At 48.7% G+C, this 16423-nt stretch overlaps 1 protein-coding gene across 4 annotated transcripts in view; it reads left to right on the top strand.

Annotated features, from left to right (window-relative positions):
* Positions 1 to 16423, top strand: part of TSPOAP1 (TSPO associated protein 1) — a 3327443-nt gene that overhangs the window by 2766057 nt on the left and 544963 nt on the right. The gene's annotated exons all lie outside the window — the stretch shown is intronic.

Genomic DNA, 16423 nt, shown 5'->3' with positions numbered 1-16423 from the left:
AAGGACTAGGTTCGGCACGACGGCGTTTACTCTCCGCAATAGGGATCAAGCAGTCCAAGGCTCCAGTCAGCCAATTGCAAAACAGGTCATATCCCGACTCAACATCCAAAAAAGGACCCAAAGGATGTTGAACAAGAAGCAGATGAAAGTCATCAAGTTTCAACTTTCTCCATGGACGCCTGAGAGACACAGACGAAATTACTCTGTGAGGAAGGTCCTTAATCACAAGGTGTAGCTCTATAAGATGGTGAGCAGTCCAGGCCATGGTCCTGGGAGGCAGCACTTTAGCCGCAGATAAATTGGTGAAAACAGGGTCCAAAATGTGACCGCCAACATGAGTACAATGGTTAACCAGCTGAAATATCTGGAGAGCTTCCAGATCAACAAGAGTGCTACTAACAGCAGAGGAAAGGGGAGTATCAAAATGAAGATTTAAATCACCAATGATACTAAAGTTAGCAGCCCTTAAAGCTAATGTACTGACAGCTTCAGGAAGAGCTGACCTGAAAGCGGCATCCGGGCCCGGAGGCCGATAGATAAGTAAGCCATAGAAAGTAAAATGAGGATTAACCGAAATGCGAAAGTACGCACTTTCGCAGCCAGCTATATCCATAGCTTTCCATACGCATGGGTAGCAGGATTTAATAGCGGCCGCAATGCCACCTCCTCTCGAGTTACGATTGTGAATAAAAATCACATACTCTGGGGGGAGAGCCAAATTCACCGCAGCCGAGGCATCATCATGCAACCATGTCTCTGACATAAACAAAACATCAGGGGCTTCGTCCGTAAGTAGACTATGCACATCCTGATGGTGTCTAACCAAAGACCTCACATTAAGATGGCAGACCTTAAATATAAACGGATCCTGAGATTCTACCAACGGAGGCGTAATAGCGGCAGGGCAGCCTAAAGGGACTTTCCTATATGCAGAGATAGGAAGAGGAGATGGAAGTCTAAATACACACTTAGGGCAATTAATAGGGCCAGAGAGAGGATGAAGCGGAATATGCGTGCAGGGCGATGAGTTACGAAAACTAAGCAGAGCAGATCTAGTATGCATGATATAAAAAAGTGCAAAACTACAACAACCGAAAGAAAGGCTACGGAGCCCTGCCCTAGCCCTGCCTCGGCGCGGACGAGCGCAGACGGGCAGGACTCTGGCACGACTCAGGCGCAAGGGAGGGCGCCCCCGCTGCGCGCTTGAGGGACTGGCTTAAATAGGGTGTCCACGAGTGATCAGCACCACTGGGACACTCAAGATGGCGCCCAAACTGTGTCACCCAGTCCACTCCCAAGATGGCGGCCGATTCCCTCCCAACTGCCTGAAACACCGGGACCGGACCCGCTAAACAGCGGTGTTACTACAAATTACAGTGCAGGTAAGGGGCATTCCCCAGGTTAAAAACAAGGAAAAATAAATGCCAAGGCTTGTTGTGTCCCAGCTCGACATCGACGCCGCCGACAGCAAGAGCCCTCGTGGGACAGCTCGACTCCTGGTTCTGGTCGTCCTCAACGCCTCCTGGTACCCGTGGTTGCTGCGACAAGCTTCACCTCTTCACCTGCATCTTCACGACATCGCCTGGTTCCTTCCCGGCTCCTGGCAGGTGACCTAGACTCTGTCCCCTCTGCTTGCAGGTATCCTCCTTCCTGATTCCATCCTTGGAATCCACCGGACACTCTTCACTGACTGCCTGTCAGCAACTTGCTTCAGGCATCCATAGGAGTCGACGACGAAACCCGACGCAAGTTCACACCTATGCACCCGCAGCCCGTGGGCTAGGTAACTTGAGTACTCCGGTGCTCACAAGGGTATTGACTATCCTAGTGTCTAGTTTCCAAGTCTCTAACTCCTAGTTCCTTCCGAAGTGTCCTAAAACTCTTAATTTCTAAACATTACTATTTCTATCGACTTTAACGCATTACGCGTGAGTGTTTCCACTCTGCACCTGAATCCCGTGGCCCTCCCACTGCCTAGCAACTGATAGGATAGTGTAGCCCCAGCGATTCCCTAGGCCTTGGCCTATCCTGTGTTCGTGACAGTGGTTCTTATACCACTTACTTAGTATATGGTTGGCGTGGCCCCTAGGGCCTAACTGTATTACTTACCTGTGTGACTTATGTATGCTTAAATAAGACTGGGTTGTACTTACCTCGAATCTCATAAAGAGTGCTGAGGGTATTTTGACTAGAATAAATACATTCTATTTTTATAATATATCTGTTGCGGTGTCCTTTCATTTGGTATTCAAGGGATTGCAAATGGTATATCAGCTGGCTTCACATGCCATACAGAGTTTAGCCTAAGACTGCTCTTGTCCATGCTACCACTAGGATAGCTGGTCTATAAGGTTGACTTTACAACCAATCACCATAAGGGTTGTTTGGACTGATACAGGGTGTACACTAGAACTAGTGACATCATATATCAGGCCAACTTCTCACAATATACTCTTAAAGTACCTTATAATCCTCGCGGTTATGGTAACTATGGTTTGGCTTTATCAAAACATGTCGTGTAAGGTGTCTAACACTTTGGAATACTACCCCCACACCGTTTCTGGCGATGAGGATACTATTCCCCCCTTCTAGAGGGAGAAGACATGTTAAAATCCTACTTACCCGGTTAAAGTTAACCAGAGCCCCAGCATCACAAAATGGAGGCTGCTGCCACGGACACTAGTCTAACCTCCTGCTGCTGGGAGTCCTTCCAGCGAGGGAGGCTTGGACAATAGGTTTCCTGCCTTGGGGGGTGCTAGCACCACCCCAGACAGGACTTAGTGTATTGGGGCAGGGAGGGATGAAAGAAACGAGACACTGCCTGGGTCACACAAGGTAACCCATGTATAGCCCGGTTCAAACCGTTGCTGGGGCCCTCCAGCCTCAGCCCTGGCGCGAAACTGGACAAAGGGAAGGGGGTGTAACCACCCCCCTCCCTGGTCCCACCCATAGGAGGGACCTAGCAGGTAACCCAGCCCCCCAGATTAGTATAAGAGTGGGAGCTGAGTCCCTAGGACTTTGGATTATCCTGAACTGAAACTAGACACGAAACTCTGGACCTTCGACATTCGACGACAAGAAGACTGAAGAATCTCCCTTGTGGCCAAGGAGTGGCCACCCTGTGGAAACAGGCACCAACAAGCGACCTGCCGTTTGCTTTGCCCAAGTTCTACGAGGAACCGACTACAGAGCCCGACCAGCGCCTTGACCTCCAGACTTCTCCGACCCTGATCCACATCCACAGCCAAGCTGAGATCCGTGGAGGCGACGAGAGACGTGGGACCGGCTACCTGGGAAAATTGGCGAGTAGCTTCCAGCGCAGCTTCTGAGGCATCCTTGAAGTTGTGCTCTGGGGATTGAGAAGCCCCAACCCCGAGCACCATCTGCACCGAAGATCAGCCCTCCACACACCACGAGTTCTGCGTGGGGCCCTTCTGCATTTTCCTGCTCGACGCGTCTGTCCGGTTGCTGGCCCGTTGGCTAGTAGCCTCAGTGACGACGAACCCTTGACTTTCCACCGCTGGTTTGGCTCCTCCAGACTTGCCCTTGCTTCCCTGTGAAAAAGAAGCACCTCAGACCTTCCTGGTCTGCACCTGAAGCGAATTTCCATTTCCGCGTGGGTTGCCTTAGCCAAGGCTTGTTGACTCCAATCGGGACGTCGACTCCGCCATCAGCAAGATCCTTCGTGGGACAGCTCGTACCCTGGTTCTGGTCGTCCTCGACGCCTCCTGGTCCACGCAGCTGCAAAGACAAACTTCAAGACATCACCTGTGTTCTGCACGACTTCGCCTGGTTCCTTCCTGGTTCCACACGGTCACTGGCTAGTGACCCAGACTTTGTCCCATCTGCTTGCAGGTGTTCTTCCTTCAAGATCCGTCCTTGGATCCATCGGGCATCTTCCTCCTGGCCGGCTGCCAGCATCTGTTCTTCAGGCATCCATAGGATCCAGCGACGACACCCGACACATCTTCACACCTATGCACCCGTCTTCTGTGGGTGAGGTAACGCGAGTACTCCGGTGCTCCAGTGGATATTGACTATCCAAGTGTCTTTAGTTGCTTCCTTGTAGTTACTTCGGAAGTGTCCTTATTCTTCCTATTTCTAACTGTTACATTCCCATTGACTTTAATGTAACCCGCTGTGTGTTTCCACACTGCACACGCTTCCCGTGGGCCTCCCACTTCCTAACTATTGGTAGGGTAGTGTAGCCCCAGCAATTCCCTAGGCCTACTCCCAGTTCGTGAAGTGGTACTTATACCACTTTCTTAATATATGGTTTGCGTGGCCCCTGGGCCTAACTGTATTTTCCTGTGTAACTTAACGTATGCTACTTAAGAAATTGTTTGTACTTAGACCTGTGAACTCATAAAGAGTGCTGAGGGTATATGTTAGAATAAATACATTCTAATTGTATATATACCTGGTGTGGTGTCCTTTCATTTGGTATTCAGGGGACTATAATGGTATAACAGCTGGCTTCACATGCCATACAGAGTTTAGCCTAAGACTGCTCTTGTCCATGCTACCACTAGGATAGCTGGTCTATAAGGTTGACTTTACAACCAATCACCATAAGGGTTGTTTGGACTGATACAAGGTGTACACTAGAACTAGTGACATCATATATCAGGCCAACTTCTCACATTGGTGAGCAGCGGTTGGGATCTGAGCTTGCTTTTGTGATACCATTATAGTCTTGAGATATCAAATTGAAAGATCACATTAGGTACTGTAAGGTACATATAAAACAAAATCTTAGAATACTTAAGTTCTACTGAACTTAGTTGTTGTAGGTTGAAGGGCCTAGCACACCCTGACTACAACCACTAGAGAGGTTTTTAGTAGATACAACTAGTGTAGGTAGGTGCACACACACCACACCCTCACTAGATCATGTCTCTGAGAGGAGATCAAGATGATTCTCTCTCAGGAGGGGGATATCCTAGAAAGATTCCCTCTAGATATGATACCCTAACTTTTCAGGAGATGAGACAATTGTGTACCTCCAGAAAGTTAAAACAGGGTTCCAACCCTACCCTCATTTATCTAGTGGAGATCTTAGAAGAGTATGATGCACAGAGAGCCTCCCACGATGGTACCTTAGGTACAAATGAGGGTCTGCCCTCTACAGAAGACTCCCCTCACCACACTGATCAAGATGAGTCAGAAGGGACTTCAGGAGATGAGGTAGACAGCCAGGTCCAAGTTAGGAGACTTAGCCAGGCTAACTTAAGCCTACATGGGAGTCAGAATGGGATCCCCCCATTCAGACCCTCAAGTGGACTTAACCAGAGAGGTAGGAGAGGAAGATCCCCTTCCAGGGAATCTATCCACTCCCATTTCTCTAATAGCTCCAATGCCTCTTCTCATAGGGGAATGACTTCTCCACAGAGAAAAGAGCATAAGGCCAGAATGAGGGAAGTCAATCTGAGGATTGAAAGGGAAGAACTTGCCCTTGCCAAAGAGAGACTTGCTCTGGCCAGAGAGCAAAAGTTAAGTGGGTTAGAACCCACTGGTGGCAGCACTATCCCTAAGGATAGAGACAGGACCTATGAGAATAGAAACCTGAGCAAGGTTGTCCCTCCCTACAAGTGTGGGGATGACATCCACAAATGGATAACTGCTTTGGAGTGGGCTTGCAAAGTACAGCAGGTACCCCAAAGTCAGTGGGCAGCTATCTTGTGGCTCTCCTTCTCTGAGAAAGGTAGAGACAAGCTCCTCACAGTTAGTGATGAGGATGCTGATAATTACACTGTCCTGAAGAGTGCTCTGATTGATGGGTTTGGCCTAACCACTGAACAATACAGGTTGTTGTTCAGGGATACCCAGAAGACACAGACTCAGGACTGGACTGACTTTGTAGATTGTGCCACTAAGGCTTTGGAAGGCTGGTTCTCCAGTATTTGGGGTGTCTTTCATAGATTCACATGCCTGAATCATTCCCCGTCGTCGGAGTGGAAGTCCCACGGTACATAGAAAAGCAATAATTATGCATATAACAACCAAAAAACCCTGGTAACCTGAACCAGGAAGTAAAGTAGCCTAAGCTACAAGGGAAAGAACTTCCACAGCTATGACTATCACAGTCATTATATCCAGTCCAAACTGCAGCCAATCAGGCGACAGCACCCACCAGAATGTTCTCCTCAGAGGCTCAGGCTCTCAGATTTTCTACCGCACGTCGTGTGAAGGGAGTCTCCCTGAGCTCTGCTCAGTACTTCAAGTTTTTTCTGCTTTTTCTTCAACTTCTAGGATGTCAACTACAAAGAGATCCCTCTTCAGACCTTGTGAGTCCTGCGGGAAGCTTCGGCATTTTTCTGAAGACCCTCACAAAAAATGCATCTATTGCCTCTATCCTGATCATGAGGTGAAGGAGTGTAAGATTTGCCGGACTTTTCCTCAGAAAACCCTAAGGGATAGGGAAGGACGCCTTCTTCTGTGGCTACAGAAGCTCAAGGATAAAGATGCTCCTTTGTCAGAGATAGAAAGTGCCTCTGGATCCTCTATCTCTTCCAGAAAGAGGGTGGCTGAAGAAGAGTTTTCTTCTACTGGGGCGAAGGTGTTGAGGAGAGCCCAGTCTGTTAAGGGCTCGGGTCAGTCTTCGTCTTCATCTAAGAAGACGTCTCCACCTTCAAGAAGCAAGCCCTCTACGCCCCCGAGGAAATCAGGAAAAACTCTACCAGCTAAAAGTTTTCCTGACAGGAACTTACCTCAGGCGAGATTGCCGTCGTCGACAGCGCCGTCGACGGCAGTGGCGTCGACGGTTATTATCGTTGACGCGGTTTTAACGTCGACGATTACATTCTCGTCGCCGAGACCTGCAATGATAATGTCATCAGCTTCGTCGCCGTCGACGCTGGTCTCGGTGAGTGTTAAACCCATCTCGTTGACGAAGGAGGTGTCATCGCTCGTCTCCGCTCCGTCGACGATAAGAAGCAAGAAAGTTGCTCCGTCTACGAAGACTTCCTCGTCGACGACTGCCCCGTCGACGAAGATTGTGGTACCGTCGACAGTTGTCCCGTCGACGTAGAGTGGCTCGTCGACTAAGATTCATTAAGACGAAGATGGAGTCGAAGATTGCCTCGTCGACGGCTGCCATCTCGTCGACGAAAACAACCTCGTTTTCGAAAATGGCTTCTACGTCAAGATTACCACCGTCGTCGGTTCCGTCGACGCGATTGTCACCACCTCCTTTATCTACCTGCATGGATATGCAGGTATGGACTGCGACTCCGGCGTCTGCCGTATCTGATCAAAGGGCAACAGCGACTACGCTTCTTCAGCGCTGAGGATCGTCTTTAGGAGCTATTTCGCCTCTAAAATTGCCGGCGCAACTTTTACAATCGGAGGAGGATGAGGATAACGAATCCGGAGAGGATGAGCGGTTTCGGACTGCAAGGAGTCCTTCGGAGCTTCTCATCAAATATCAAGATGATGATGATGATGATGATGACCAGGACGAACATCCCAATACGGAACCACAGCCGACACCTCCTGCATCGGTGCCATCTGGTCAAATGCCATTGGAACTGCTTGATAATCTGCAGTATATGTTGCAAGATTATTATAGACGTTTCCCTCCTTCGGAAACGGCGGAATCTCTTCCGTCGACATCTAGGCCAAGAGTGCAGTTGTCGTCTTTTCAGTCTCCAAGACCACCTTCTCCGTTGCCATCTCGTCAGTTGCAGGTTACTGACGATGAAAGGGAGGAAGGAGAGTTAGATGATCAATCTAGCATGTCGAAGTGGGATAATTATCAGGTACAAACTCCTTCTCCAAGTGCTCCGGTGGACTCTCCCCCGGTGGACATTGGGAATTTCCATTCACTTATGGAAAGAGCGACCAAGAGATTCCTGATCCCCATGGAAACAAAGGAGGATGACTGCTTCCTGTATGATTTTAAAGACCAACCAAAGAAGCAGGTTCGGGCAATACCAATCATTGATTTTATTTGGAAGGAGGGATTGAGACTGATGGCTACCCCAAATTCTCTTCCAGCAGTTTTACCACGGCTGGACAAGAAATATAAATCCCCGAGTAACTCGCCAGCATGCCTTATTGGTCAACCTAAGGCGGACTCTGTTATAGCACAAGCGGCTCAGAGACGGGCTAGAAATCCATCAACGCCCATATCAGCTCCACCTGATAGAGATGGTAGAAGGTTGGACGCAATAGGAAAGAAGGTTTCCACGATGGCAGCAACCACAGTTCGGGCTGCAAACTCCCTGGCGATTTTAGGGAGATACAACCGCCAGATGTGGTCCGACATCTCTCCTTTCCTCGACATGTTATCGGAGCCTTCAAAATCCGAGGCCATCAAGATCTTGCAGGAAGGGGAGTATGCATCAGCGGAGATCATTGATGCAGCAGTGGATGTGGCATCAACTGGGTTCAGGCAGTTGGCAGGAGCTGCAGTGCTGAGGAGGCAGGGTTGGCTAAAGTCAACATCTTTTCGCCAGGAGGTGCAGTCTAAAATCATAGACATGCCATTTGATGGTGAGTCCTTGTTCGGTGCACATGTGGATGAAGCACTACAGGCGATTAAGAAGGATACGGAGACGGCAAGGTCCCTGGGTAGTTTGCAAATTCAAAAGTCTTCCTTCCGTGGATCCTTCTCTAGCAGGGGAGGTTATAATCAGCAGCGTTCCTTCCAAACCTCCCAAACTGGCCAAAGATCTCAGAATTATCGCCAGCAATATTACGGACAGCGAAATCAACCATATTCGCAGTCTTGAAGGAAACAGTCCTTTCGTGGACGAGAGTCCAGTAAGAAGCAATGATTTCTGCCACCTGCCACCATCTCTACCGTTACCACGTACAAAGATTGGAGGTCAAATATCCCACTTCTATTCAAATTGGTCCAAGATTACCACAGACAAGTGGGTATTAGATATATTATCCAGAGGCCATGCTCTGGAATTCACAAAAATTCCGCCAAATTCTCCTCCCAAGGGCCCACCCCCTGCTCATCTCAAGGAGCTTTTTTCCCAAATAAATTTGATGATTCAAAAAGGAGCAATCGAAAAAGTCCCTCTCCTACAGAAAGGAACGGGCTTTTATTCAAGGTTTTTCCTCATCCGGAAAAAGTCAGGAGAGTGGCGTCCAATTCTCGACCTTCGCGCTCTCAACAAATTTTTTAAGAAAATGTCTTTCCGGATGTTAACGCTCCAAGAAATTCTGCAGTTGCTTTCGATGGAAGATTACATGGCCACCCTCGACTTGCAGGACGCTTATTTTCATGTCCCAATCCTACCCAGGCACAGAAAATTTCTACGGTTCAGAGTGGCTGGCAGGGATTTTCAATTCAGAGTCCTCCCATTTGGACTCCGTACTGCACCCAGAGTGTTCACAAAGGTCATTGCGCCAGTGACTGCGCATCTCCGTCTGCAAGGAGTTCAAATATTCCCGTACCTGGACGACTGCCTTATCAAGGCGAGTTCCGCCAAGGTAGCATCCGAGCATGTTCAAAAATGCCTCTTACTCTTCCAGTCCCTGGGTCTGTCAACAAATCTGGAGAAATCACATCTAGCTCCTTCGCAAAGAAGAACGTTCCTAGGAGCGACATTGGACATGGATCTGTCCAAGGCCTTTGTGTCAAAAGAAAGGCAAATCAAGACATGCAACCTTGCGTGCTCACTGCTATCAAAACAGTGCGTTTCAGTCCGTGTGTACAAATCCTTCCTAGGGATGATTTCTTCTTGCAATCATCTTATTCCCAACTGTCGGTACAGAATGAGACCGTTGCAAGAGGAGCTCAATCTGCAATGGCTTCAGATCACAGGGTCATTCGAGGATATCATTCACATCATCTCACGAATGCGGGACGCCTTTCAATGGTGGGGTCAGATGAACCACTTCAAAGAGGGTTGTCCATTTCTGGTCGAAATGCCGGATTTCACAGTCACCACAGATGCATCCCTCGAGGGTTGGGGAGCGCACCTTCAAGGAATGACAGTCAATGGCAGGTGGACTCTAGAACAAAGAAAGTGGCATATCAACCTGCTAGAACTGCGAGCCATATTCTTGGCTCTAAAATCCTTCCAAGCCATCATCCGAGGAGCATGCATACTTGTAAGAACAGACAATACAACAAGTATGCATTACTTGAACAAACAAGGCGGGACGAGGTCAGCCCTCCTATCTCAGCAAGCGGAAGAGATTTGGGATTGGGCGATTCGCCACAAGATCAACCTCAAAGCCATTCACGTCCCAGGAATCACGAATGTTCTGGCGGATTCCCTCCGCAGAACCACAACGTCGAATCACGAATGGGAGCTACACCAACCATTCCTAGACGGGGTATTTCACGAATGGGGGCATCCCGATCTAGACCTCTTTGCAACCAGCCAGAACCGCAAATGCCCATTCTTTGCAAGTTGGGCTCCCCACAAGGACTCGCTGGGAAATGCCTTTTCGATGAATTGGTCGCAAATATATGCCTACGCTTTTCCACCAATCCCGTTGGTTCCACGAGTTCTGCGCAAGATCAAACAACAGCCTGCCGCATGATTTTAATTGCTCCCAGGTGGCCCCGCCAGTACTGGTTCACAGAACTTCTCCTCCTCTCGGAGGCCGAGCCCATACAGTTTCTACCAATTCCGCATTTTCTGACCCTTCAGAACGGTCAAATTTGTCATCCGGACCCAGCATCGCTGAGATTAGTGGCATGGCTCCTCAACAGCTTGAATTCGCACACCTAGATATCCCTCCAGACTGTCAAGAGGTTTTGGCCAATGATCGAGCACCCGCAACTGTTAAAACTTACAAACTTAAGTGGAAGAGGTTTTGCATGTGGTGTCAATCCATTAATCTCCATCCGATCCACGCAAGACCAGAGCAAATTCTGCCTTTCTTTCTTCAGTTGGCGAGGTCAGGTCTTTCCCACTCTACTCTGAAGGTGTTCTTGGCTGCAATTTCAAGGTTTCGGCAGGATGGTGTTAACTCTCTCTATTCCAATAGAGTCATCCAACAATTTTTTAAGGGGTTATTTAGGATGTTCCCGCCTATTCGGCGTCCACCTCCTTCTTGGCACCTTAATATAGTACTTTCACAACGAATGCGGCATCCTTTCGAGCCCATCCACAAGGCAGGTCTAAAGTTCCTTTCTTGGAAGGTTACTTTATTATTGGCTCTAACTTCAACAAGAAGGGTTAGTGATCTCCAAGCGTTCACTGTTCATCCACCCTTTCTGCAATTCACATCTGAGTCTGTGGTGCTGCGCACTAATCCAAAGTTTATGCCAAAGATTCCGACGGATTTCCATCTTAACCCCTTCCATGCCCATGACGGAACGGTTCCGTCATGAGCATCGGTTGCGCTGTGCTCATGACGGAACCGTTCCGTCATGGGCCCGCCCGCGCTCGAACTCTTCAGCACCGCGGGGGAATTCCCGCAGCGCTGAAGGGGTTAATGAACCCATAGTTTTGAAAACATTCTTCCCAAATCCGATAACAGCTGCAGAAAGGGCCTTGCACTCCCTAGACATCAAAAGCTGTCTGAAGTTTTACTTACAGCGAACAGCATCACTGCGCAAATCGGACCAACTCTTGGTAGCATATGGTAAACCACGCCAAGGCCATTCAGTATCAAAGCCAACCATAGCTCGTTGGATCTCGGCTGCATTTTGTTTATGCCATGATCAAGCTGGAAGACCATTGCAAGCGACCCAAAGAGCACACTCTACGAGAGCAATCTCTTCATCTACAGCTCTTTTCGCCGGTGTGCCTCTTCACCAGATCTGTAAAGCGGCAACATGGTCCAGCTGCCATACGTTTACCAGACACTACTGTTTGGAAGCTGCAAGTGATGCGGATGGATCAGTGGGACAAGCTGTTCTACGCAATCTTTTCAAATAAGGTGAGCCTCTGTTCTCCCTCCTCCACTATGCTTTTATAAGACGCTCTTTTCCATACTATTTCTGTCTTGAAATTGTTTTGCATATGTTGAAGCACACATGTATTTCTCGATGGTTATACTGTTTCATAATGTATATGTCTATGATACAAAGTGGCGTCTTATGAGCATAAGGTAATGTACTGCTATCTACTCTGATTCAGGCATGTGAATCTATGAAAGACACCCCAAATACTGGAGAAGAACAATAGTTACTTACCTGTAATCTGTGGTTCTCAAGTATTGGTGTCTTTCATAGATTCACATGCAACCCGCCCACCTCCCCTCAGAGGCTTTTTTAGGCTATTATGTATTGCTTCACTCCTGTGCGAGAAAATTTGAGAGCCTGAGCCTCTGAGGAGAAAATTCTGGTGGGTGCTGTCGCCTGATTGGCTGCAGTTTGCACTGGATATAATGACTGTGATAGTCATAGCTGTGGAAGTTTTTTCCCTTGTAGCTTAGGCTACTTTACTTCCTGGTTCAGGTTACCAGGGTTTTTTGGTTGTTATATGCATAATTATTGCTTTTCTATGTACCGTGGGACTCCCACTCTGACGACGGGGAATGATTCAGGCATGTGAATCTATGAAAGACACCAATACTGGAGAACCACAGATTACAGGTAAGTAACTATTGTTCTTATTGGGCAGTAAGGTTAAGGACTATACAGGATTGTATAATTTGATCATGAGAGACCAAATCCTTAACAACTGTCAAAACCAGCTCCTGCATCAACACTTGATTGACTGACCTAACTTCTCCCCAATAATTGGGAAAGAAGGCAGATAGGTGGGTCAGGACTAGAGTTAATCAGAAAACCCAGAACCAGGGCGGTGATCAGAAAAAGGCAGACCAGAAGGGTAATGAGCAGAAAGCAAAAGACCAGAAGTCTTCACCAGGCCCCCAAAAGGCTCAGGGGGAGGGTGGTCCCAAAAAGGATAAAAAGAAAGATGGCCAAAAGAAACCTTGGTGTAACTATTGTAAGTCCAATTCCCATTGGTATAGTGAATGCACCAAAAAGGACAAGCCCCCAACCACCATTGCCCCTAAGGCAACTGTACCCCCTAGTCCAGCTGTAAGTGGTGGTTCCCAGCAAAAGGGCGTAATAGGGTTAACCCTGGGAACTGAAGTGGATTCTGGCCTAGTCAGAATACCAACTCAGGTTGTTCTGATCTGTGATGGGGACATAGCTTTGTCCCCTACTGTGAGTCCCAGTAACCTGGGCAAGTATAGACAGACTCCTTTAATCAACCATAGGATGGCTCAGGCCTACAGGGACACAGGTGCTAGTGTCACCATGGTGACTCCTGCCTTTGTGGACCTTGGACAGATCATGCTAGGTGAGAATTACCTAGTGACCAACGCTAGCAATGCCACTACCTCCCATAGTGTGGCAATTGTTAACTTCTCCTGGAGAGGTGTAACTGACCTCAAGAATGTTGTGGTAAGTTCAGAACTTCCTGTAGAGTGTCTGTTGGGAAATGACCTTAAAACTTCAGTTTGGGCTGAAGTGGAGTATAGGACCCATGCAGAAATGCTGGGAATAGATGCACATGTCCTTGCTGTGACTACGTCACAGGCAAAAAAAATGCAACACTGAACAAGTGCTGGATCCTGGGACAATGGCCCAGACACAACCCAAGAGAAAGAGCAGTAGGGTTAAGGCTGTGCCTTCCCCCCTGCCTCAGGTGGAGAATCAGCTCTCACAGGAGGATGATTCTCAGAGCCCTGAAGGAACTGTCCTAGAAGAACTGGAACCTGACCAGGTTGAGTTTCTTGGGACAGGGGGACCTTCAAGGGCAGATCTGAGGCAGGCACAATTAGACTGTCCTTCTCTTGAACCCCTCAGACAGCAGGCTGCTACTGAGGCTGCAGGGAATGCTCCAGGTACCCATAAAGTGTATTGGGATGAAGGGCTGCTGTACTCAGAGGCTAGAGACCCCAAGCCTGGTGCTTCCAGGAGGTTGGTCATACCATTGAGTTTCAGAGGCTTCCTTCTTACCTTGGCCCATGATATTCCCCTTGCAGGACACTTAGGCCAGAATAAGACTTGGGGCAGACTTGTCCCTCACTTTTTACTGGCCTCACATTCTAGAAGATACCAAGGAGTTTTGTCGCTCCTGTGTCACCTGCCAAGCCAGTGGCAAATCAGGTGGCACCACAAAGGCCCCCCTAATACCACTACCAGTGGTGGGGGTTCCCTTTGAGAGAGTGGGGATAGACATTGTTGGACCAATGGACCCCCATACAGCATCTGGGCACAGATTCATACTGGTGATAGTGGACCATGCCACCAGGTACCCAGAAGCTATACCCCTGAGGACCACAACAGCTCCTGTTGTGGCAAGGGCCCTACTTGGAGTGTTCTCCAGAGTGGGGTTTCCAAAGGAGGTTGTCTCTGACAGAGGTGCCAAATTCATGTCAGGATATCTGACTGCAATGTGGAAGGAGTGTGGTGTTAACTACAAATTCACTACACCCTATCACCCACAATGCAATGGGCTTGTTGAAAGGTTCAACAAGACCCTAAAAGGGATGAAAAAGGTTTACCAAACAAGCTTAGGCGAAGATGGGACATCCTTTTACCCTGCCTTCTGTTTGCTTACCGAGAGGTCCCACAAAAGGGGGTTGGCTACAGCCCTTTTGAACTTTTGTTTGGGCATCCTGTAAGGGGACCCCTATGTCTAGTAAGGGAAGGATGGGAGAGACCTCTCAGACAACCCAAGCTTGATATAGCGGATTATGTGCTTGGCCTCCGCTCAAGGATGGCAGAGTATATGAAGAAGGCTTCTAAAAACCTTGAGGCAAGCCAAGAACTCCAAAAAGCTTGGCATGACCAAAAGGCTGTGCTGACTGTGTACCAGCCAGGACGGAAAGTGTGGGTGTTGGAGCCAGTGGCCCCAGCAGCAGTCCAGGACAAATGGTCTGGACCCCATACTATTGTTGAGCAGAAGGGAGAAGTCATCTACTTGGTGGACCTTGGGACTCCCAGAAGCCCCCACAGGGTGCTTCATGTTAACAGGTTAAAGGCATATGTCTACAGGGCAGACATGGGCTTGCTCATGGCTACAGATGAGGGGCAGGAGGAAGAGAGTGACCCTCTCCCAGACCTGCTGACTCAGAACCCTGATGATGGTTCAGTTGATGGTGTGGTCTTTCCCGACAGCCTCACTAACCATCAGCAACAGGACTGCAGACAAGTTCTACAGGCCTATAGACATATGTTCTCACTGACCCCAAGTCAGACAAACTGGTGCACCCATGAGGTGGACACTGGTGACAGTGTGCCTGTGAAGAGTAAAATCTACAGGCAACCAGATAATGTCAGGGACTGCATAAAGATTGAGGTACAAAAGATGTTGGAGCTGGGAGTCATTGAACCTTCAGAGAGCCCTTGGGCTAGTCCTGTAGTTCTTGTGCCAAAACCTCACACCCAAGATGGTAAGAGAGAGATGAGGTTTTGCATAGACTACAGAGGTCTCAATGCTGTCACTAGGACAGATGCCCACCCAATACCTAGGGCAGATGAACTCATTGACAGATTGGCAGCTGCCAAGTTTCTGAGTACATTTGACCTGACAGCAGGCTACTGGCAAATCAGGCTAGCTGAGAGTGCAAAAGCCAAAACTGCTTTCTCAACCCCAGGAGGACATTATCAATTTTTGGTAATGCCCTTTGGCTTGAAGAATGCACCTGCCACTTTCCAAAGGTTGGTGAATCAAGTCCTTACAGGCCTGGATGACTACTGTGCAGCTTATCTTGATGATATTGCTGTCTTTAGCTCCACCTGGGAGGATCACCTGGTCCACCTGAGGAATGTTTTAGAGGCCCTGCAAAAGGCAGGCCTCACTATCAAGGCCACTAAGTGCCAGATAGGGCAGTGCAAGGTTGTGTACCTGGGCCACCTAGTAGGTGGGGGTCAGGTTCAACCACTGGAGAGCAAGATCCAGACCATAAAGGACTGGGCTCCTTCAATTACCCAGACACAGGTCAGAGCTTTCTTGGGCCTGTCTGGGTACTACAGAAAGTTTGTTAAGAACTATGGGTCCATTGTGACACCACTTAATGACTTGACCTCCAAGAAAATGCAAAATAAAGTTCAGTGGACAGTAAGCTGTCAGAAGGCATTTGATGACTGTTGGACTTGGCCCTTCTGGCAGGTTCACCCCCGAGACTTTTTGCTTTTTATTGGTGACTTGGTGTAGTACTTTTGGGTTTCTGCGCACTTTACCGCTGTGTCCCAGGGTAAAGTGCGTGCATGTTGTGAGGTTGGCCTGCCCTCCCATAGGAATGCATGGGGTAATGTATGTGTCCTGGTAGTTCCGGATGCGTGGGGTGTGCAGGCCCGAGTTTGGTATGTGCGGACTCGTGTGAGTGAATGCTGCGCGATGATGTGTGCGGCGTGCATGTACCTAGTGTGGAAGTGCCGCTTCTAGAAGTGGGCACTTCAGTGTGCAGTATGAAATGTGTGGCTTGTCTGGCGATTGGCTGGTGGAGGTCATGTGACGGGCTAGGGATTCCCCAGAGTCAG

This window comes from Triturus cristatus, chromosome 3_2, assembly GCF_964204655.1.
Source record: "Triturus cristatus chromosome 3_2, aTriCri1.1, whole genome shotgun sequence".
Taxonomy (NCBI): domain Eukaryota; kingdom Metazoa; phylum Chordata; class Amphibia; order Caudata; family Salamandridae; genus Triturus; species Triturus cristatus.
Note: the sequence above shows the minus strand (reverse complement) of the source record. Positions and strands in the feature narration are given on the sequence as shown.